Source organism: Gorilla gorilla, chromosome 15 (assembly GCF_029281585.2).
Source record: "Gorilla gorilla gorilla isolate KB3781 chromosome 15, NHGRI_mGorGor1-v2.1_pri, whole genome shotgun sequence".
Lineage (NCBI taxonomy): Eukaryota > Metazoa > Chordata > Mammalia > Primates > Hominidae > Gorilla > Gorilla gorilla.
Genome location: NC_073239.2, coordinates 104,157,799 through 104,182,352, shown reverse-complemented (window position 1 = coordinate 104,182,352; position 24,554 = coordinate 104,157,799). Strand labels below are relative to the sequence as shown.

At 38.8% G+C, this 24,554-nt stretch overlaps 2 long non-coding RNA genes across 3 annotated transcripts in view; one reads left to right on the top strand and one right to left on the bottom strand.

The window, feature by feature from the left end:
- LOC129526584 (uncharacterized) overlaps window positions 1-18,349 on the bottom strand; it is a 227,818-nt gene extending 209,469 nt beyond the window's left edge. Inside the window, exon 1 of the long non-coding RNA XR_008671251.2 lies at window positions 18,274-18,349. This is a non-coding gene — a long non-coding RNA (uncharacterized lncRNA). The remainder of the gene's footprint in view (window positions 1-18,273) is intronic.
- On the top strand, window positions 11,825-22,641 carry LOC129526583 (uncharacterized). 2 transcript variants are annotated; one of them, XR_008671250.2, is made up of 3 exons: window positions 11,825-12,200; window positions 14,014-14,206; window positions 21,133-22,641. It is a non-coding gene; the product is annotated as an uncharacterized lncRNA (long non-coding RNA). The 2 variants fall into 2 exon arrangements; XR_008671249.2 differs by lacking the exon at window positions 21,133-22,641 and adding an exon at window positions 17,311-18,697.
- Window positions 22,642-24,554: the final 1,913 nt, after the last annotated feature.

Here is a 24,554-nt window from a genome sequence, read left to right as displayed (position 1 = left end):
TACTACACGAGTCACACAAGGACAACTAGTGGCACAAGGACAGCTAGCTGGTTATACAAGAACACTTGCCTGTTTCAAAAACTCTCGCAAACCCAACTCAAAGATGGAAAGGCTTAACTATAACTTTAAGATTACAAGTCTTATCTAGCAACTACTGACACTCACCAATCAGAGCTCACCAGCTCTTATAAGATGCTGCCAGTGCCAGTAAGGTTTCTCTGAAAACGACTTGTATAACTAGTCTTTCCTGACTAAATTCTAACCTTTTTCTTTGTTCTATAGACATACCAGAGATCACCCTGGTCTGTATGTATGTCCTGGATTACAATCTTACCTCCTGTATATTATTTGCAAACAAAACCTTTTTGCTTAGAGATTCACCTCTTTATGTGGACAATATTATATTTCTCTAAGTAACATATAGCAGATAATACTTAACAAATAATAAGGCATTGATTCAATTTGATATCATAAAATACAAAAAGAGTGTTCAAAGCACCATGAGAAGGAAAATACAAAAAATGGCATACATCTTATCTTCAAAGAACTTAAAACCAAAAGTATTTAAAAATATTTTCTTAATGCTTTCCCTTTTTAATACACTCTAGAAACACTTGGTATTTATTATTTTGGATTCAGCCTCTCACTGGGGCAACATTATTTTTCATATTAAATTATTCCCTCTCCCATTTCTCTCCCAATTCATGGCCACTTGGCACAATCACGAAATCATTTCTCATAGGCAGTGTTTAATTTAATTTTATTTTATGAGCATAGTCTGTACACCTTTCCCTTAGCCAGAAGTCTTACCCTTATGTCTGTCATGGGGAAGTAGGAAGGCACATGGATGGCACAGGATATAACTTCACTTCTAATAACACAACTTGAATTTTCAGTACTCTTCATGGGTAAGCCCACACAGGTCTTTAGTTCTGGTTGCTAAGAACAGCCCTTTACTTGAAGCCACAGCACAGGAAAATATTCAATAATGCATTTCCTATGCCCCTGAATCTGAAAACAGAAGTTAAACACTTTGTTCAATCATTTATTAAAATGAAAGTAGCCCCCTGGGGCTGCAGGAACATGGGGAGCCATTGCCAAGTTCAATTTATTTTTAGCTGTTGTCAATTGCACATGAAAAAGACCCTAGTGTGCAGTCCTGTCCTGTTGACATTTCCACTAGGTAATTTACCTTGTGCTCCACTCTCTCTGGAAAACCCTCCAGTTATTTTGTGAGATAAACAATAGGTGCCTTTGCTTCAGTGAACTTTTGCTTGAGTTTAATGACCTGCGCTGACTGGATGCAGTTTCCTCACTTCTCTGAAAAAGAAAATGCTATTACTAACAGCCCTTTGCTTAGAAATTGCTTCTTAATGTTCAGTTTATTTTAGCTTTGGGGTAATTCTATGCACTTGCTTCTCAAATTTTTTTCCCTTTCAATGGATCACAGACACCTACATTTGGAAGTCTTAGTAGAAGCCAGCATGGCCTAGTGGATGAGCTCAAAGGCTACACAGTAGGGCAGTCTACATTTCATTTTTTTTTTTTTTTTTTTTTTTTTGTGACGGAGTCTCGCTCTGTCCCCCAGGCTGGAGTGCAGTGGCTGCAAGCTCCACCTCCCGGGTTCATGCCATTCTCCTGCCTCAGCCTCCTGAGTAGCTGGGACTACAGGCACCCGCCACCACGCCCGGCTAATTTTTTGTATTTTTAGTAGAGACGGGGTTTCACCGTGTTAGCCAGGATGGTCTCGATCTCGTGACCTCGTGATCTGCCCATCTCGGCCTCCCAAAGTGCTGGGATTACAGGCGTGAGCCACCCTACCTGGCCCAGAACAGTCTACATTTCAATCCTAGCTCCACCATCTGCCAGACATATGATCATGAACTAGTGACTTTCCTGACTTAAGACCCAGTTTCTCTAGCTAAAAATAAGGCAAATAATTATATTCATTTTATATATAAAATAAGAGAAATTAAATGTGATAATCTAGAGTTGCTGTAGTACCAAACATACTAAATACTCACCAAATATTTGCTATTGTCAAAATTACTAATAATAAATATTAGTGATTTTCATTATTAATATGAATAGTACAGTGCTCTGGGTAAGAGATTCTGCCAGAATAAAAGCTAGCGACCACATTTCTTTTTTTTCTGAGACAGATTCTCACTCTGTCACCCAGGCTGGAATTCGGTGGCGCGATCTCGGCTCACTGCAAGCTCCACCTCCTGTATTCACGCCATTCTCCTGCCCTAGACTGCTGAGTAGCTGGTACTACAGGCACCTGCCACCACGCCTAGCTAATTTTTTTGTATTTTTAGTAGAGACGGGGTTTCACAGTGTTAGCCAGGATGGTCTCGATTTCCTGACCTCGTAATCCACCCGTCCGGGCCTCCCAAAGTGCTGGGATTACAGGCGTGAGCCACCACGCCCAGCCCACATTTCTTTTTAAGAAGCTTTTTCTTCCTCAAAATCGAAGGGGAAAAGAGCTGGAGTTTTGGCTTGCATGCATGTGTGTATATGTAGTATGCACTTATTTTATCACTTGAGTATAACACACATCTAGAAAAATCAAACAAATCATGAGTATACAGCTCAACAGATTATCACAAAGTAAACATATCTGTATTAACCACCATCCAAGTTTGCACCAACCTAATAGAAAGTTATCAGTACCTAAGAGGCCCTTCATGCCCCTACATAATCACTAGTCCCTCTATCTCCCCTACGGGTTATTAATATCTTAATTTGTAGCACCCTGTATTATATTTGCCTGGATTCAAGCTGTATATAAACTGGGTTCACATATAATACACATTATATTTTGTGTATTATATGCGTATTATTGGCATATGTGTATTATATGCCAAAAATTTTGGCAATTTTTACTCATACTATAATTGTGATTTTTTTTTTTTTAAGATGGAGTTTTCACTCTGGTTGCCCAGGCTGGAATGCAGTGGTGCGATCTTGGCTCACTGCAACCTCCAACTCCCAGGTTCAAGCAATTCTCCTGCCTCAGCCTTCTGAGTAGCTGGGATTACAGGTGCACACTACCACGCCTGGCCAATTTTTGTATTTTTAGTAGAGTTGGGGTTTCATCATGTTGGTCAGGCTGGTCTCAAACTCCTGACCTCAAGTGATTTGCCTGCCTCAGCCTCTCAAAGTGCTGAGATGACAGGCGTGAGCCACTGTGCCCAGCCTAATTATGAAAGTATCTTAAATTTATTGCCATCTAGTCTTCCTTTATATCATTTTTCATTCTAATGCTGATGGGCATTTGAGTTCTTACCACGTTTCAGCTATTTCATATAATGCCCAATGAACACTCTGGCACCTGCTTTTTGGTAAACATGTGGTCATACCTCATTTGAGAATATGACTAAATAAAATCGGATGTGTGTTCAACCTCAGTAGACACTTTCAAACTTTTCCAAAGTGGAAGTGCCAATTTCCTGTTTCATTAGCAGTATGTGGAAGTTTCCACATGCTTGTCTACATTTAGTGTTGCTAGTCGTTTTTATTTTCACCATTCCAGTGAATGTGTAAGGATATTGTATTGGTGATTTTAAACTTCATTTTCCTGATAACTAAGTTAAACATCTTTTGGTATTAACTGGATGAGTATCTTGTTTTTTGGATCTTATGTTTTAGTGTCTTGCCCTTTCTTTAAATTGCGTTATTCATTTTTACATGTTTGTTTCTTATATATCCTTGATATAAGCCCTATTTTGGTTTCAGTGTTGCAAACTATCTTTTCCTACTCTGAGGCTTGCCTATTCACAGTCTTAATGGCACCTTTTGATGTATGGAAGTTCTTAATTTCAACATAACCTAATTTATCAATTATTTTCATTAATGTTAGCTTTTTAGAACCTGTTTAAAAAATTTCCCCCTACCTAAGCAAGAGGTTTTATTGTTTTACTTTTTACCATTAGATCTGTGATTCGCTGAAATTGAGTTTTGTGTCCTTTGCAAGGGGGTTGTGAAATGTAATTTTTTTTCTCATATGGATATTCAACTAGACAGCACTATACACCATTCATTGCAAAAACAGTTCTTTCCCATTGCTCTGTAGTGCTAATTTTTGCATATATCACTTGTCTGCATATGGAGGGACTGTTTTTTATACATGTCTATCCTTATATCAGTACCACATTGTTTTAATTAGTAATCTTTACAAGTTTTGCTATCCAATAGAATGAGTCCTAACACTTTATTCTTCTAAAAGATTGTCTTGACTATTTTTACCCCTCTGCATTTCCATATAAAGACATTTATATATTATGGAAACTTTCAAGCATATGCAAAAGTAGAAACACAGGGTAATGATGCCTCATGTACACATCAACTTCTTTCAGCATTTATGAACTTCGTACATAAATCCACTTCGTCTGGCTACAGTGGCTTTGTGTACAAATCTAATATAGGTATGTCAATTAGGTAATAGTATTGTACTAATGATAATTTCCCAAGTGTGATCATTGTTCCATGTTTTCATGAAAAATAAACAATGACTTATTTTGAGATAAGGGAAATTATTTCTGCAATGTACTACAAACTTTTGTACCAGTTTCAGAAAAAATATAAACAGGAAGAGAGGAAAAGCAAGAGAGAATGAACAAATACTTAAACTAATGTGCTATAAGTTTGCACTTGGAGAATCCAGGTGAATAGTATATAGGAAAGGGAAAAGTTGAACTTTTCTTCTAAGATCCAGGAAAAGACAAGGATGCCTATTTTCACCATGTCAATTCAACATAATATTGGAAGGCTTAGCCTGAGCAATTAGGCAAGAGAAAGAAATAAAAAGCATGCAAACTAGAAAGGAAAATGTCAAGCTGTCTCTGTTTGCAGACATATGATCTTACATATAGAAAACCCTAAATGCTCCACCAAAAAACTGTTAACATTAATAAACAAGTTCAGGAAAGTTGCAAGATACAAACTCAAGACACAAACATCAGTAGTGTTTCTATAAACAAACAGTGAAGTATCTGAAAAAGTAATTTAGAAAATAATTCCATTGATAATAGCTACAAAAAATACATAAGATACCTAGGACAAATTGGACCAAGAGGTGAAAAATCTCTACACTAAAAACTAGAAAACACTGAAAAATAATTAAGAAAAAAAAATCTATTTCATTTGTGTCCTGTTTTCATGGATTAGAAGAAATAATATTCTATGTTCATGAATTGAAAGAAACAAGACAGTTTAAATGTTTTTCTAACCAAAGCAATTTACAGATTCAATGCAATCCCTAGCAAAATACCAATGACATTCTTCACAGAAGTAGAAAAGAGAAACCTAAAATTCATATAGAATCTCAAAACGCCCTGAATAGCCAAAGCAATCTTGAGCAAAAGGAACAAAGCTGGAGGCATCACACTGCCTGACTTCAAAATATACTACAAAGCTATAGTAACTAAAACAGCATGGTACTGGCATAAAAACAGGCCAGTGGAACAGAATAGAGAGCCCAGAAATAAATTCACACATCTATGGCCAATTGACTTTTGACAAAAATGCAAAAATACACATTGAGGAAAGATCAATTTATTCAATAAATTGTGCTAGGAAAACTGAATATCCACTTATAGAAGAATAAAATTAGACCCTTATCTCCCAGCAGATACACAAATAAATGCAAAAATGAGTTAAAGATTTAATGTAAGACCCAAACCTATGATATCACTGGAATAAAACATAGGGAAAATGCTTCATGACATTGACCTATGCATGGATTTTTTTGAAAAGACCTAAAAAATACAGGCAACAAAAGTAAACATAGACAAATTGGATTACATCAAATTAAGAAGCTTCTGCACAGCAAGAAAACAATAAAGTGAGGATACATCCAACATAATGGGAGGAAATATTTGCAAACTATAGATCTGCCCAAAGGTTAATATCCAGAATACATAAGGAACACAAGCAACTCATTATCAAAAAACACCACGAATAATCCAATTTAAAAATAGGCAAAAGATCTAAATAGACGTTTCTCAAAAAGTGACATACAAATGGCCAACAAGTATATGAAAGAAATGCTAACATCACTGACATCAGGAAAATGCAAATCAAAACTACAATGAGATATCACCTCATTCCAGTTAGAATGGCTATTATAAAAAAACAAAGATGGAAAAAAGCAAATGTTGCAAAGATGTGAGCAAAAGGAAACCCTTATACACTGTTGGTGGGAATGTAAATTAGTATAGTCATTATGGAAACTAGTATAGAGGTTCCTCAAATAATAAAAAATAAAACTAACATGTGATCCAGCAATCTTATTGCTGAGTATTTACCCAAAGAAAATGAAACCAGTACGTCAGAAAGATATCTGCACTCTCATGTTTATTGTAGCACTATTCACCATAGCCAACATACGCAATCAACCTAAGTCTTTATCAACAGATGAATGGATAACAACAGGATAATATATATACACAACTACTATTTAGCCATAAAAAGAATGAAATTCTGTCATTTGCAACAGCCTGTATGAACCTAGAGAACATTGTAAGTGAAATAAGCCAGAAATAGAAACAAATATCACATAATCTTACTCATATGCAGAATCTGGTAAAACACTCCTCAGCAAATGCAGAAGAATGGAAATCATGACAGTCTCTCAGACTGTCTCAGACACTTTCCTAAAATTTTTGTATGGACTTTTCCAGTCGGTCCAAGGTGTTACTCAATGTACGATAGGATGTGTTAGCAATTACACAGACTACATCTTGGCCTGCAAAGAGGAAGTCTAAGTCCATTCTATTATTCATAACAACCCTGGCCAGTGAAGTAAAGCTGACCTGAATGCCTTTCAGAGATAAGGTGATTTTACTGATAACTCCATATAAGGTCAAGCACAAATTTTGTGCCGTCTTTTCAAAGGGCATAACTCCCATAATAAAAAAAAAATTGGCCAAAGAGCATGAATACATGGACACTCTAATTACATTTCTATATAAAACATTTTTAAAACATCAATTTGTTGACAGCTATTCCACCACTGTTTATACAAGAACAGGATTTTTTGCTTGTGTCTAACATAAAAAGTACACATTTGGGTAAATACATTCATATTGATATCATTTTACTTGTATATAATTAACCTGGAAAGGTTGAACTTCTCTTTTGATTTTTCTAACTCTTCTCATATTGTTGGTTTGATGAGCAGGACAGCCCTTGCAATGATGTTGAGTAAATTAAAAACATGAAAAATGTCAAACTTACCTAATTATTTCTACCCTTCTCATTTTTTAAAGTGAATGAGTTGATTTTTGGCATTGCCCAGGAACAACCTGGGAAACCCCAAAGATAGGTGAGGTGCAAATGATATTCTGTTACTGTGAATTTGGAGCCTGAATTTGAAAACTGTGACATCAAATAGAATTGTCAAAGCAGAAAAAGCATGAACATAAGTTCTAGGCATATAAAGGCAAAATGTTTGAAGTAATATTCAAACATAGAACCAAGTGGCAAAGATTTTTAGGATCCTTTGCTTTTTCAAGAGTGACTTCTCAAAAAAAATCAGGAATATGCGCAAAAGTCACAAAAATTTAAGGTCTCATGGTATAAAATATTTCTTATCCAGACAAAATACAAAGAAGACACAGATTTAAAAAAATAACTATTTTAACGGAAAATAAACCAAATTACAGTTTTACCCCTTTTTATACAACCAATGTAACATTTTTTTCTGTAGTAAGCCAGGTCTTCATCTTATAAACAAAGCCATAAACACTGAAACAACTCTGTAAAAATTTCACACAGTTTAATGCTTTCAAACTCATTATTTGCAAGTATTTTACAGCAAAGTAAATAAACATCATAACTCTTCAAACCTTCTACAACTTAACTATGCTGTTTACTATCTTCTTTTCACCTTCTGCCACAAAGAGGCAATTTTACTTAAGTCATAATTAATCTCTTTGTTTCTCAAAAAAAAAGTGAGGAAAAACATATCCATTTTTTATTCATATATTGTTTTACAACTATTATAAGGAACATAGTTCTAGCAAGACATAAGAGTTATAACTTTTCACCCAAGTAATTTACTTCTGGTCCCCCACAGGCACAGGGAAAACTGTAAGGCAAGTAAATGACAACTCTTTGACATATTTAAGCACAGATTGGAAGACCAGAGCTCCAGGAAAGACTTTATGACTCATGAGGACACATATATTTTCATTCACTCATACGTATTTGTTACACATTTATTAAAGTGGCAAATATGAACATGTATATCATTATGACCCAATGTTGTCTACTCATCCTTTCCAAACTGTTACCTAACATATACTTTTTATATACACTATTTAATACATATATTAAAATTATGTTGACAAACAAGTGTTTTCATAAGAGATATGACAGAAATTTTTACTGACACAGTGCAAGGAATTAAGTCATTATTACCTCTAACATTATAAAAATTAATCCACTTTTATAGGCTAGCATTTATAATTATTTGAACATATAATTATTACATTTGTCATTTTAAACATTTATTGGAAGCAGTGCAAGCAAACTTGAACAATGAAATGATTGTAGTGCATTTAATTAGTACAGATTAATTTTTAAATTTTTTAATTAGGAAAATCACAACCCTTTTAAAAAAATATTATTCACATTGTTAACTATTATAAGACATACGTATGTTTTGAAACCAGTATTTGTTAAAAAAGTTACCTTAACTAGAAACATTACTTAAAATGCCCCTTTGATTTTATATGTGAATCAAAAAAAACCCACACATCTAATTTTGCTTAAAGTGCTAAAATTTTCTAGATTTCTACCCCCACTCTGCTAACATGATGTCAACCATTGCTTCTTAGCTTGGATCAGAGGAAATCAACACTGTAATTACAGGAAAATGGTAGAACTAACATATACAATAATTAGTTCTTAAAACTAATTGAAACACAAACAGACTATGATATTAGCCATTTACTAATTTATTCCAGAAACTAAATTACTCCCATAAAATATAAACTATTACAGGTGGTAATACAGGTGAATTCTACCAAACTTTAAGTAAAAAAGAACTCCAATGTCCTTTGCCCTGCAAAATGAATGTGCCATTTGTTAGATGTTCATTATTAGGACATATATAATGAACCTCAACTTATATATATATATATATATATATATATATATATATAAAAATTATATATAAATATATGTTATGCATGTTTATATATTTGTATATGTGTATATATGTATATATACACATTTATACATATATGTTATATATAACATTGTCATATGTTATATACAACATATACCTTATGTATAACATATGTAGCACATATTATATAACACAAAATATATAACATACATGTTTTATATAATATATAATGTATGGTATGTTATATATAATATATATGATATACATAACATATATAACATGTTATATACATCATGATATAAATATGTAAAACATTAAAGTACCTCAATGTTATATACATACGACCTAATAATGGACATATAACAAACTGTACATATTTTAATGCTACATTTGGTACATTTTGATATATGTATATACCATGAGACCATAACCACAATCAAGACAATCATCACCCTCAAAAGTGTCCTTGTATCCCTTCGCAATCCAGCTTTCCTGTTCCTCCTCCCATCCCTAGGCAACCATTGATCTGCTGTCTATCAATAAAGATCAGTTTGCAGTTTCAGAATTTTATATACATGGAATTGTATAATGCATCTTCTTTCTTATTTGGTTTCTTTTACTCAGAATATTTACTTGCAGATGCACCCATGTTGCTGTATGTATCAATAGTTCATTCTTTGGTGTTGCTGAATAATATTTCACTTAATAGATACACTGCAATTCGTTTATCCATCTTATTAATGGACATTTCGGGTGGTTCCAGTTTGGGGCTCTTACTGATAATACTTCTGTGAAAATGCAGATTTTATGAGTTTTGCTCCCATTTCTCTTTAGTAAATATCTAAGATTGAATGGGTGAGAAATACGTATAACTTTGTATAAAACTACTAAATTATTTTCCAAAATCATAGTACTATTTTACACTTCTACTACCAGTAGATGAACAATCCAGTTAGTTACTCCTCATTCTTGTTAGAATTTTTTATTTTAGCCCTTTTACTAATTCTATCTACAGTGGTAGCTCAATGTGCTTTTATCTGAATTTCCTGGAGTTTTGAGTATCTTTTCATGTGTTTATTTGCCATTCATGTATCTTCTTTAAATAAGTGCCTTTCCCATTCTTTTGCCCATTTTTTAAGCAGGGATGGGGTTTTGTAATTCCTGAGTTTTGAGAGTTTTTAAATATATGCAGGACAAAAGTCACTTATCAGCTACATGAGTAGCAGTTACTTTCTTTTTTGTTATGGCTCGTCTTTTCATTTTCTTAAAAGTGCTTTTTATAAACAGAAATTCTTAATTTTGAGAACTGTAAATTATCTTTTTCTTTATGGATGATACTTTCTGTGTTGTGTTTAAGAACTCTTTCCAATAAAATGTAAAAATATATTTTTTATTTTTATTAGAATTTACAAACATTTTAAATTTGAATTTAGGTATGTAGTAATTTTGAATTAATTTTGGTGTATGTTGTGATTTATAGGTCAAATTTCTTTCTTTTTCCCTTTTTCTTTCTTTGCACAAAAATATCTAATTGTTCAGGTATCATTTTTAGAAAAGTTTATCCTCATTCTACTGAATTACTTTTGTATCTTTGTTGAAAACCAATTGGCCATATATGTGTGAATTTATTTCTAGACTATTCTGTTACACTATTCTATTTCTCTCTCTTGATGCCAGTACCACATGTCTTCATTACTGAAGGTTTATAAATAGACTCAAAGTCAGCTAGAATAACTCCTTCATCTTGGTTCTTTTCCAAGTGGGTTTGATTATTTTCAGCCCATGCATTAGAGCATTAGAATAGACCTTTAGGATGTGTGGGAATGGGTCTTTGTATGTATGTATATTTTCTGATGTGGAATCTTGGAAAAGTACCAATCCTAAAGGGTGACAAATAATTTTATATTTTTGAAAATTTTAATTATAGAATTGGATACAAGATTATGTTATTCATTATAGATTAAAATTATCATAGACAAATTTATGTGTCAAAAGAAAATTAAATTATTAGATTTTAGAAGCTACATGAGGGATTCTGCACAAGCTGAACGTCTGTTTAATATACCACCTCCAAATGCTGCCTCAGCATTTCATAGAAGGGAAAAATAGAATTCAAAGAATCTAAATAATTTGTTCACATCTTCTCCTAATATTGGTATAATTGGTGGTATTTAGGCTTAAACAGATAGTGTCTGAAATTTCTGCTTTTCACTTACTAGCAGTGTGATTTTAGATATGATTTATTTTAATCTCTTGAAGGCTTAATTCCCTTATTTTTAAATTGGAAAAATAGTTTTCTTTCAGGACTGATTTTGAAGTTCCTGGCACAATTCAAGAATTCAATGTGTTGTGACAATTAATACAAAGTGAAAAAGGTAGAATTTGTGAACCTTGGTCTTCTGCTTTGCAGTTCAGGAATCTTTCTGCTACATCTTACTGCCTTTCAGTACATGGGTTGATAAAAGAACAAGGGAGAGAGAAAGAGAAAGAAACACAGAGGGCTTTGTCAGGCCTCTGAGCCCAAGCTAAGCCATCATATCCCCTGTGACCTACATGTACACATCCAGATGGCCGGTTCCTGCCTTAACTGATGACATTCCACCACAAAAGAAGTGAAAACGGCCTGTTCCTGCCTTAACTGACGACATTGTCTTGTGAAATTCCTTCTCCTGGCTCATCCTGGCTCAAAAGCTCCCCTACTGAGCACCTTGTGACCCCCACTCTGCCCACCAGAGAACAACCCCCTTTGACTGTAATTTTCCTTTATCTACCCAATCCTATAAAACGGCTCCACCCTTATCTCCCTTTGCTGACTCTCTTTTTGGACTCAGCCCACCTGCACCCAGGTGAAATATACAGCCATGTTGCTCACACAAAGCCTTTTTGGTGGTGTCTTCACATGGACGTGCATGGAATTTGGTGCCGTGACTCGGATCGGGGGACCTCCCTTGGGAGATCAATCCCCTGTCCTCCTGCTCTTTGTTCCGTGAGAAAGATCCACCTACGACCTCAGGTCCTCAGACCCACCAGCCCAAGGAACATCTCACCAATTTTAAATTGGGTAAGCGGCCTCTTTTTACTCTCTTCTCCAACCTCCCTCACTATCCCTCAGCCTCTTTCTCCCTTCAATCTTGGTGCCACACTTTAATCTCTCCCTTCTTTTAATTTCAATTCATTTTCTGGTAGAGACAAAGGAGACACGTTTTATCCGTGGACCCAAATTCCGGCGCCAGTCACAGACTAGGGAAGGCAGGCTTCCCTTGGTGTTTAATCATTGCAGGGACACCTCTGATTATTCACCCAGGTTTCAGAGGTGTCAGACCACGCAGGGACACCTGCCTTGGTCCTTCACCCTTAGCGCCAGGTCCCTCTTTTCTGGGGAAGGGGCAAGTACCCCAACCCCTTCTCTCTGTGTCTCTACCCCTTCTTCGCCTTTCTGGGGGGCAAGAAACCCCCAACCCCTTCTCCTTCACCCTTAGTGGCAAATCCCGCTTTTCTAGGGGAGGGGCAAGTACCCCAACCCCTTATATCTCTGTGCCCCGATCCCTTATTTCCATGCCCCAACCCCTTATATCTCTGTGCCCTGATCCCTTATTTCTGCACCCCAACCTCTTATATCTCTGCACCCTGATCCCTTATTTCCATGTCCCAACCTCTTATATCTCTGTGCCCCAATCCCTTATTTCCACACCCTGACCCCTTTCCCGCTTTTCTGGAGGGTAAGAACACCTGAACCCCTTCCCTTCGTGTCTCTACTCTCTCTTTTCTCTAGGCTTGCTTCCTTCACTATGGGCAACCTTCCACCCTCCATTCCTCCTTCTTCTCCCTTAGCCTGTGTCCTCAAAAACTTAAAACCTCTTCAACTCTCACGTGACCTAAAATCTAAGCATCTTATTTTCTTCTTCAATGCCACTTGACCCCAATACAAACTTGACAGTAGTTCCAAATAGCCAGAAAACGGCACTTTCAATTTTTCCATCCTACAAGATCTAAATAATTCTTGTCATAAAATGGGCAAATGGTCTGAGGTGCCTGATGTCCAGGCATCCTTTTACAGATCGGTCCCTTCCTAGTCTCTGTGCCCAATGCAACTCGTCCAAATCCTCCTTCTTTCCCTCTTGCTTGTCCCCTCAGTCACAACCCCAAGCATCACTGAGTCTTTCTAATCTTCCTTTTCTGCAGACCCACCTAACCTCTCCCCTCCTCCCCAGGCTAAGCTAGGTCCCAATTCTTCCTCAGCCTCCGCTCCTCCGCCCTATAATCTTTTTATCACCTCCCCTCCTCACACCCGGTCCGGTTTACAGTTTCATTCCGTGAGTAGCCCTCCCCCACCTGCCCAGCAATTTCCTCTTAAAAAGGTGGCTGAAGCTAAAGGCATAGTCAAGGTTAATGCTCCTTTTTCTTTATCCGACCTCTCCTAAATCAGTTAGCGTTTAGGCTCTTTCATCAAAAACCCAGCCCAGTTCATGACTCTTTTGGCGGCAACCCTGAGACATTTTACAGCCCTAGACCCTAAAAGGTCAAAAGGCCGTCTTATTCTCAAAATACATTTTATTACCCAATCTGCTCCCGACATTAAATAAAACTCCAAAAATTAAATTCCGGCCCTCAAACCCCACAACAGGATTTAATTAACCTCACCTTCAAGGTGTACAATAATGGAAAAAAGTTGCAATTCCTTGCCTCCGCTGTGAGACAAACCCCAGCCACATCTCCAGCACACAAGAACTTCCAAACGCCTGAACCACAGCGGCCAGGCATTCCTCCAGAACCTCCTCCCCCAGGAGCTTGCTACAAGTGCCAGAAATCTGGCCACCAGGCCAAAGAATGCCTGCAGCCCAGGATTCCTCCTAAGCCACGTCTCATCTGTGCAGGACCCCACTGGAAATCGGACTGTCCAACTCACCTGGCAGCCACTCCCAGAGCCCCTAGAACTCTGGCCCAAGGCTCTCTGACTGCTTCCCAGATCTTCTTGGCTTAGTGGCTGAAGACTGATGCTGCCTGATTGCCTCGGAAGCCCCCTAGACCATCACTGATGCCAGCTTCACGTAACTTTCACAGTGGAGGGTAAGTCTGTCCCCTTCTTAATCAGTACGGAGGCTACCCACTCCACATCACTGTATTTTCAAGGGCCTGTTTCCCTTGCTTCCATAACTGTTGTGAGTATTGACGGCCAGGCTTCTAAACCTCTTAAAACTCCCCAACTCTGGTGCCAACTTAGACAATACTCTTTTAAGCACTCCTTTTTTAGTTATCCCCACCTGCCCAGTTCATTTATTAGGCCGAGATATTTTAACCAAATTATCTGCTTCCCTGACTATTCCTGGACTATAGCCCCATCTCATTGCTGCCCTTCTCCCCAACCCAAAGCCTCCTTCGTGTCTTCCTCTCGTATGCCCCCACCTTAACCCACAAGTATGGGACATCTCTAATCCTTCCCTGGCAACTGATCACATGCCCATTACCATCCCATTAAAACCTAATCACCCTTACCCGGCTCAATGCCAATATCGTATCCCACAGCACACTTTAAAAGGATTAAAGCCTGTTATCACTCGCCTGCTACAGCATTGTCTTCTAAAACCTATAAACTCTCCTTACAATTCTCCCATTTTACCTGTCCAAAAACCAGACAAGTCTTACAGATTAGTTCAGGATCTGCGCCTTATCAACCAAATTGTTTTGCCTATCCACCCTGTGGTGCCCAACCCATACACTCTTTTGTCCTCAATACCTTCCTCCATAACTCCCTATTCTGTTCTTGATCTTAAAGATGCTTTTTTCACTATTCCCCTGCACCCCTCATCCCAGGCTCTCTTTGCTTTCACCTGGACTGACCCTGACACCCATCAGTCCCAGCAGCTTACCTGGGCTGTGCTGCCGCAAGGCTTCAGGGACAGTCCTCATTACTTCAGCCAAGCTCTTTCTCATGATTGACTTTCTTTCCACCCCTCTGCTTCTCACCTTATTCAATATATTGATGACCTTCTTCTTTGTAGCCCCTCCTTTGAATCTTCTCAACAAGACACACTTCTGCTCCTTCAGCTCTCCAAAGGATATCAGGTATCCCCCTCCAAAGCTCAAATTTCTTCTCCATCTGTTACCTACCTCGGCATAATTCTTCATAAAAACACACGTTCTCTCCCTGCTGATCGTGTTCAACTAATCTCTCAAACCCCAACCCCTTCTACAAAACAACAACTCCTTTCCTTCCTGGGCATGGTTGGATACTTTCGCCTTTGGATACCTGGTTTTGCATTCCTAACAAAACCATTATATAAACTCACAAAAGGAAACCTAGCTGACCCCATAGATCCTAAATCCTTTCCCCACTCCTCTTTCCGTTCCTTGAAGACAGCTTTAGAGACTGCCCCCATTCTAGCTCTCCCTGACTCATCCCAACCCTTTTCATTACACACAGCCGAAGTGCAGGGCTGTGCAGTCGGAATTCTTACACAAGGACCAGGATCGCATCCTGTAGCATTTTTGTCCAAACAACTTGACCTTACTGTTTTAGGCTGGCCATCATGTCTCCGTGCAGCAGCTGCTGCTGCCCTAATACTTTTAGAGGCCCTCAAAATCACAAACTATGCTTAACGTACTCTCTACATTGCTCATAACTTCCAAAATCTATTTTCTGCCTCATACCTGAGGCATATACTTTCTGCTCCCCAGCTCCTTCAGCTGTACTCACTCTTTGTTAAGTCCCACAATTACCATTGTTCCTGGCCCAGACTTCAATCTGGCCTCCCACATTATTCTGGATACCATACCTGACCCTCATGACTGTATCTCTCTGATTCACCTGACATTCACCCCATTTCCCCATATTTCCTTGTTTCCTGTACCTCACCCTGATCACGCTTGATTTATTGATGGCAGTTCCACCAGGCCTAATCAACACACACCAGCAAAGGCAGGCTATGCTATAGTAAAAGCCACTAGCCCGCCTCTTAGAACCTCTCATTTTCTTTCCATTGTGGAAATCTATCCTCAAGGAAATAACTTCTCAGTGTTCCATCTGCTATTCTACTACTCCTCAAGGATTATTCAGGCCCCCTCCCTTCCCTACACATCAAGCTCGAGGATTTGTCCCCACCCAGGACTGGCAAATTAGCTTTACTCAACATGCCCCCAGTCAGATAACTAAAATACCTCTTAGTCTAGACAGACACTTTCACTGGATAGGTGCAGGCCTTTCCTCCAGGGTCTGAGAAGGCCATGACAGTCATTTCTTCCCTTCTGTCACACATAATTCCTCAGTTTAGCCTTCCCACCTCTATACAGTCTGATAACAGATCAGCCTTTATTAGTCAAATCAGCCAAGCAGTTTTTCAGGCTCTTAGTATTCAGTGAAACCTTTATATCCCTTACGGTCCTCCGTCTTCAGGAAAAGTAGAACAGACTAAAGGTCTTTTAAAAACACACTGCACCAAGCTCAGCCACCAACTTAAAAAGGACTGGACAATACTTTTACCACTTTCCCTTCTTAGAAGTCAGACCTGTCCTCAGAAGGCTACAGGGTACAGCCCATTTGAGCTCCTGTATAGATGCTCCTTTTTATTAGGCCCCAGTCTCATTCCAGACACCAGACCAACTTAGACTGTGCTCAAAAAAAGCTTGTCATCCCTACTGTCTTCTGTCTAGTCATACTCCTATTCACCATTCTCAACTACTCATACATGCCCTGCTCTTGTTTACACTGCCAGTTTACACTGTTTCTCCAAGCCATCACAGCTGATATCTCCTGGTGCTATCCCCAAACCACCACTCTTAACTCTTAAATAATCTTTGCTGGCAGGACTATGCTGAATCTCCTTAGGCACTCTCTAATCAGATGTCCTAGGTCCTCCCAATTCTTAGTCCTTTAATACCTGTTTTTCTCCTTCTCTTATTCCGTTTAGTTTTTCAATTCATACAAAACTGTATCCAGGCCATCACCAATAATTCTAAATGACAAATGTTTCTTGTAACAACCCCACAATATCACCCCTTACCACAGAATCTTCCTTCAGCTTAATCTCTCCCACTCTAGGTTCCCATGCTGCCCCTAATCCTGCTGGAAGCAGCCCTGAGAAACATCGCCCATTATCTGTCCATACCATCCCCCAAAATTTTCACCGTCCCAACATTTTACCACTATTTCATTTTATTTTTCTTATTAATATAAGACAGGAATGTCAGGCCTCTGAGCCCAAGCTAAGCCATCATATCCCATGTGACCTGCACGTACACATCCAGATGGCCGGTTCCTGCCTTAACTGATGACATTCCACCACAAAAAAAGTGAAAATGGCCTGTTCTGCCTTAACTGATGACATTGTCTTGTGAAATTCCTTCTCCTGGCTCATCCTGGCTCATAAGCTCCCCTACTGAGCACCTTGTGACCCCCACTCTGCCTGCCAGAGAACAACCCCCTTTGACTGTAATTTTCCTTTATCTACCCAAATCTTATAAAATGGCCCCACCCTTATCTCCCTGGGCTGACTCTCTTTTCGGACTCAGCCTGCCTGCACCCAGGTGAAATAAACAGCCTTGTTGCTCACACAAAGCCTGTTTGGTGGTCTCTTCACACGGACGCGCATGAAAGGCTTATTTTAAGTTGATTGCTTCTAGTAATGTCCTATACTTTTAAAAAAGACAGTATAGAATATAAAGTAAGACAACACAACTGAAACACTGAGCGTGACTAGGAAAACGACAGTAGCAGCCTGAAATTTCTTAATCTCAGTCACTCCAGGCTTAAACTGTAAGTGGAGAGCGCAATGTCCAGCAATTTAACCCCTGTAAAATGAAAACAGCAAATATCAGGGCAAATAGTTTCTCCTAAAATATTCTGTTCTCCTGGAGGCAATTTCAAAGCTTTCTTTTCTTTGGTTTTCCCTGTTAAGCCATAGGTTAAGTCCTTAACTCTTGCTTATTTTTGCTGTTTTGTAATAAAATTCTCATCTGGGCATCACTGACCTAGTTTAATGAATTTGTGAATTACAGTAGCTTAGTCTTTTTCAAACGTTAGTGTATTCGTCCGTTCTCACACTGCTATGAAGAAATACCTGAAACTGGGTAATTTATAAAGGAAACAGATTTAATTGACTCACAGTTACTCATTGCTGGGGAAGCCTCAGGAAACTTACAATCATGGCAGAAAGTAAAGGAGAAGCAGGAACCTTCTTCACAGGGTGGCAGGACGGAGTACAGGCAAGCAGGGGAAATGCTAGATGCTTAGATCCTTATATAACCCTCAGATCTCGTGAGATTCATTCATTATCACAAGAATAGCATGGCGGAAGCCACACCCATGATTCAATTACCTCCACCTGGTCCTGTCTCTAACATGTAGGAATTATGGGGATTACAATTCAAGGTGAGATTTGGGTGAAGACACAGAACCAAACCATATTAGTTAGTGTGCATGAATCACTTGGACACCTTTTTGAAATGCAGATTCTGATTTGGTCAGTATGAGTGAGGTGGAGGTGCTAAGATTCTACATTTCTAACAAGCTCTCAGCTGATGCTGGTGACGCTGGACTCCAGACCACACTTTGAGTAGGAAGGTTTTGGTTTCCAAACCTAGGTGATCTCCAAAGTCACCTGGGAAGCTTTTGGGAATACATAGATCAATGGTAACATGACCAGACTTGCTAAATCAGATTCTCCAGCATCTTAGAGTCTGAGAATTTGTACTTTTAAAAAGTTTGCCCGTTAGAAATCCACAGGGATCCAGGAGAATGGTAAAAACAGCTAACGATCCCTGGGGCATGTTGACTAACCAAACAGAAAACAGACCAGCTACAGCACCACAATGAAGTTCTGAGCCCCTGCTTAGGGGGTTGAGAAACTTGAAAAAGAAGCAAAAGCATTCATTCCCAAATTTTGGGCACATCGGTTTGTCCTGGGGAGCTTGTTTAAAAAGCAAATGTTTACAGCCCATCTACTGTGATTCTGTATGGTGGATGTGGGTTGAAGCCAAGGAATCTGCACTTTAAACAAGCCCGGTAGGTGATTTTGAAGCACACTCTTTATGACTTAAAACCTCAGGATCCTCAGCATCGGCAATGGAACAACCCCTTTGGAACATCCATCTTACAGTTAAGTATCTCATGCCTTTAGTCAATTTGGTTTAGCAGCTGATAAGTATAAAATAATTGAAATCAATTGAAAAACTAATTTCATGAAACTTTCTTGTATAATCCCTTACCAGTATCAATCATCTGGAATTGTAACACAGGTTTTTCTATTATATGTAACTCACGTAAATGACCCTTTTCTCATTTTTGCTTCTCAGCTTCTGCCTTAGCATGTAATGGTCTACTTAAGTATTACTTTTGCCTAAGAGAGCAAGAGAGGCCACTGACAATCTTGTTTGAAATGGCCTATAGACAACAACTTTTATTCCCAGAGGTGTATTTTTTTCAATGTGAATCAAAAAGCATCTTTAGCCTTTCACTAAATTATTGCTCTTTCTGAGAGTCTCCTCATACTCTGTAACATTTTGGGACTGTGTTATCAGTCACCAAGCTGCATTTAGGAGTTGACTCAATGAATTCTGATTTCCAATGAATTTTGTGCATGTTCTTTGTACTGTTTCACCGCTCAATTTTTCTAAGACTTTCTCAAAGTTTGGTGGGGAAAACCTGCATCAACATAAAACGGCAGACTTGGAAACACACACACACACACACACACACACACACACACACACACACACACAAATAGCAGATTTAAGACAATCTCACCCCTCCCACTTGAATTAGAATCTTAGGACGTGGAGTCTGGAAATCTGCATTTTAGTAAACATTAAGGTTGGATCTTATTTATGCACAGGAGTGCTTGAGGACCCTTGACTTAGCCCTGTGCAGTACTGCTTCTAGCCCTCCTACTTTTCCCCCTCTTCTCTTCTAAAGTCCCTATGGCCAGTGCTTGCCAAGTCCAGTTGTATCCTTGTTAAATAAAAACATATCATGATACTTGTTAAAGTACAGTAATCAGCTGAACACAGTAGCTCATGCCTGAAATCCTAGCCTCCTAATCCTTTTGGAGGCAGAGGCGGGTAGATCACTTGAGTCCAGAGGTTCAAGACCAGCCTGGGCAACATGACAAAACCCTATCTCTACAAAAAAATACAAAAATTAGCCTGGTGTGGTGATGCACACCTGTAGTCCCAGCAGCTTGGGAGGCTGAAGTGGGAGGATTGCTTGAGCCCAGGAGGTTGAGGCTTCAGACAGCTATGACTGTGCTACTATACTGTAGCCTGGGCAACAGAACAAAACCATGTCTCAAACACAAAACCAAAACAACAACAACAACAACAAAGTGAAGTACAGTAATTCAGACTCTGTTCAAGGAGGACTATTACAATGGGGTTATTAATATGGCTTAGATTTCAAATTTGTATAATGTAAAACTGAAAAAGAGGAGAAATTGATACAATAAGAACTCACCCCTTACTCTAAGTTCCACCCTCAAGTAATTATTAAGCAAGCATAACATGAATGGTATGCCTTCATGGTTACTGAAAATGACTCATTTATTATTTTCTTCAAATTTAACTTAACACTCACACAGCTTTGTCACACCAGTTTTCAGCCTCATTTGCTGTGACTTCCTCTACATCTTAACCTCTAATCACAGGCATTCCTTAGGATTCTGACCTCTACCTTCTTTGTCTATGTAGTCTCTCTTTCATAAATGCCACCTATTCCTGTTCATTTTATAAATACCATCTATCCCTATCAATCAACATACGGAAACATCTTAGATCTAAGTTTCAACTCCATATGTATTTATTGTTGGGTTGACTTTTTGTTTGCTGTTGGATTATTTGGCATTTACTGGATTTTTGTTCACTATCAGATTTCTCTACAAATTAAACCAAGCTCTTAGAGTTTAAGTCTAAAGAGCCAAAAGTTTACACACCTTCAGGGCTTGGGAATAAAGAAGAAATCTTTATGTTTTCTTTATGTTTTTTCATTTTCTGTGACGAAATTCAAGCCTGCTGCAGAAATTTGCATAAGTAACTAGGAGCCAAATGCTAATCACCAAGACAATGGGGAAAATGCTTCCAGGACATGTCAGAGACCTTCACAGAAACCCTTCCCATCACAGACCTGGTGGCCTAGGAGGGAAAAATGGGTTTCCTGGACAAAGTCCAGAGACCCCTGCTGTGTGCAGCCTCAGGACTTGATGCCCTGCTTCCCAGTTACTCCAGCCATAGCTAAAAGGGGCAAAGGTACATTTTGGGCCATGGCTTCAGAGGGTACAAGCCCCAAGCCTTGGCAGCTTCCATGTGGTGTTGAGTCTGCAGGGTCACAGAAGTCAAATATTGAGTTTTGGGAATCTCTGCCTAGATTTCAGAGGATGTACAGGCAGAAGTATGCTGCAGGAGGTGGAGCCCTCATGGAGAACCTTTGCTAGGGCAGCACAAGGGAAATGTGGGATTGGAGCCCCCACACACAGTCCTCATTGAGGCATCACCTAGTGGAGCTGTGAGAAGAGAGCCACCGTCCTCCATACCCCAGAATGTTAGATACACTGACAGCTTGCATCGTACACCTGGAAAACCCACAAGCACTCACCACCCTGTGAAGGCAGCTGGGATGGGGGCTACAGGAGCAGAGCTGCCCAAGGCATGGGAGCCCACCACTTGCATCAGCATGACCTGGATGTGAGACATGGAATCAAAGGAGATCATTTTGGAACTTTAAGGCTTAATGACTGCCTGGTTGGATTTTGAAGTTGCATGGGGCCTCTGGCCCCTTTGTTCGGCCAATTTATCCCATTTGGAGAAATGGGAGTATTTATCCAATGACTATACCTTCACTGTATCTAGGAAGTAACTAACTTGCTTTAGCAGGCTCATAGGTGGAAAAGAATTGCCTTGTCTCAAATAAGACCTTGGACTTGGACTTTTGGGTTAATGCTGGAATGAATTGAAATTTTGGGGGACTGTTGAAAGGGCATGATTGTGTTTTGAATTGTGAGGACATAAGATTTTGAAGGAACCAGGGTGGAATGATACGGTTTGGCTTTGTGTCCCCACCCAAATCTCATCTCAAATTGTAGTTCCCATAATCCTTACATGTCATGGGAGGGACAACGCAGACATAACTGAATCATGGGGTGGTTTCTCCCATCCTATTCTCATGATAGTGAATTAGTTCTCATGATATCTGATTGCCTTATAAGGGGCTTCTCCCTTCCCTGGGCACTCATTCTTTTCTCTCCTGTCGCCATGTGAGGACATGTTGCTTCCTCTTATGCCATGATTGTATGTTTCCTGAGGCCTCCCCAGCCACGTGGAACTGTAAGTCAATTAAACCTCTTTTCTTTATAAATTACCCAGTCTTGGGTATTTCTTCATGTCAGCATGAGAATGGACTATTAGAGTAGATCCCTACAAATCATTATTATTTTAAGACTTTTTCATATAGAATCCTTTGAAATGCTATTTTGAAATCATATTCGAGTCACATATAATCTTGTGTTTTTTAGCATTGCTTTTGTTCCCTTATATCACTTTCTAATTCCTCTGGCTTTCTGGTATCTCAGTTGCTGTGGGCACATTTTACAAAGGAATCAATGGCTTTATGATTAGAGTTGAAATGGTTTCAGATCTTCCCAGAATTTTCTAAATATATGCATTTTATCTCACAGCAAGATCTGATATATTCTCAAATACTCAGTTACTTCTTTCTGGTTCTTTGTGATTTGTTGTTGAGGTCTGCATGTTTTATTTTCCTTTCCTGCCTATTTTTCCCCATTTGCATTTCCTGAAAGATGCACACATAGCCCAGAACAAAGAGATACACTTATTCTTTACTTGGCAGAAGAGGTGGCCACTTTAGTTGGGCTGAAAATTAATCACTCCTGAGCATGACTGGGGTGTGACAATGGATTCAGAAGCAAATGATTTTCATAAATTATTAAAATGAAACAATAGTTCCACAAGTTGTCTGAGGCTTGTGATTCGAGCATCTGAATACTAACTGTTTAAGACGTCTATAGAAGGTCTAGTGCAGCAGTTTTTCCTGGAGGAAGAGGTTTCTGTGGATAAATTTAGCCTCTAAAAAGTCATTCCTGAGCACGTCTGTTACAGGCAACAAGGATTTTTTTTTAATCTCTTGTATCTTAGTCCATGAAAAGGCCAGAATGTCTCAAAACAAATGCTTCACAAATGCCACAAACAACAAAATTAGATCACTTTGCTTCTATCAGGGAACAGAGGTATCCATAATGTAGTTTTCCTTATTTTTTAAATAAAACTTGTAAAATCTAAAAATTTTCAGGTAAGCTGACAGGTATTGAAATGGATTTTTCCCCAGGAGGGTGGAAGTGAGGGCAGAGAGTAGAAGCTAGAGAACAGTCAATTGCTTGCTTTTCTGTTCACATCAGTGATATTTTTAATCATGCAGATTAGGTTTTATAACATAATATCCTTTCACTTTTTCTTATCTAAAACTTATCTAACTCTACTCTTAAAGAGCAGCATAAGAAATCTTGGAAACATTTTAATTCCCAGGCTGCATTGCCTTTTACTTTAATTTTGAAGGATGAAGAAATCTTAGCTAGGAAGTATCTAGAGAATTTCAGAAGATTCCTCGAGCAGAACAGTGCTTAATATATTACTCCTTTTACACACTAGGTATGCTTTTGTGGTATAAGAAAATATTACCTTTGAGAGGTCACCTGAGCTTACAGCTCACCCACAGAACTTTCCATTTGAGCAGCATCATTCCATGTCTGGAACTTACAAACTGCTTCTGCTTTGTAAAGGGCAGATTTTGAATATTCAGTTCCAAACCCAAAGAAAGGGCAAGGAACAAAGAGTATAGGAGGAGAGAGAAATAGCTTACAAATAGAAAGTTAGCTTTATAGACCTGAGCTGCCTGCTGCCTCACCATCAGCCCCTGATTTGACAACTCTGTCTCCACATCTCTCACCTGTCTTCTCTTTTTTGCTTCATTGCCACCACCTTTACTAAAATTGGCCCATACATTCTAATTACACTACTTCCTGATTCATCATAAGGAAGCCCACCTTCAATCATGGCACTCCAGCCTTCGGAAGCTTTGCATGGCTTTCATTTACCTGCAATCAGAGTCCAAACCTCTATTGACTTTGGTGCCAAGGAATCCCCCTCACTTGTTCCTCTTACATTCTATTCTTCAATAAGACCAAATGACTCAATGTGACTGGTTGGCCCGTGGCATGAGCTATCTGTAGCTTGACCAATTTTGCAATTATTAATAGTGCCACTTTAACTCTAAAATTGCTTGCTATGGTTTGGATGTTTGACCCCTTCAAAGCTCATATTAAAATTTGACCCCCAGTGTTGGAGGTGTGGCCTAGCAGGAGGTGTTTGGGTTATGGTGGTAGATCCCTTGTGAATGTCTTGGTGCCACCCCCACAGTAAT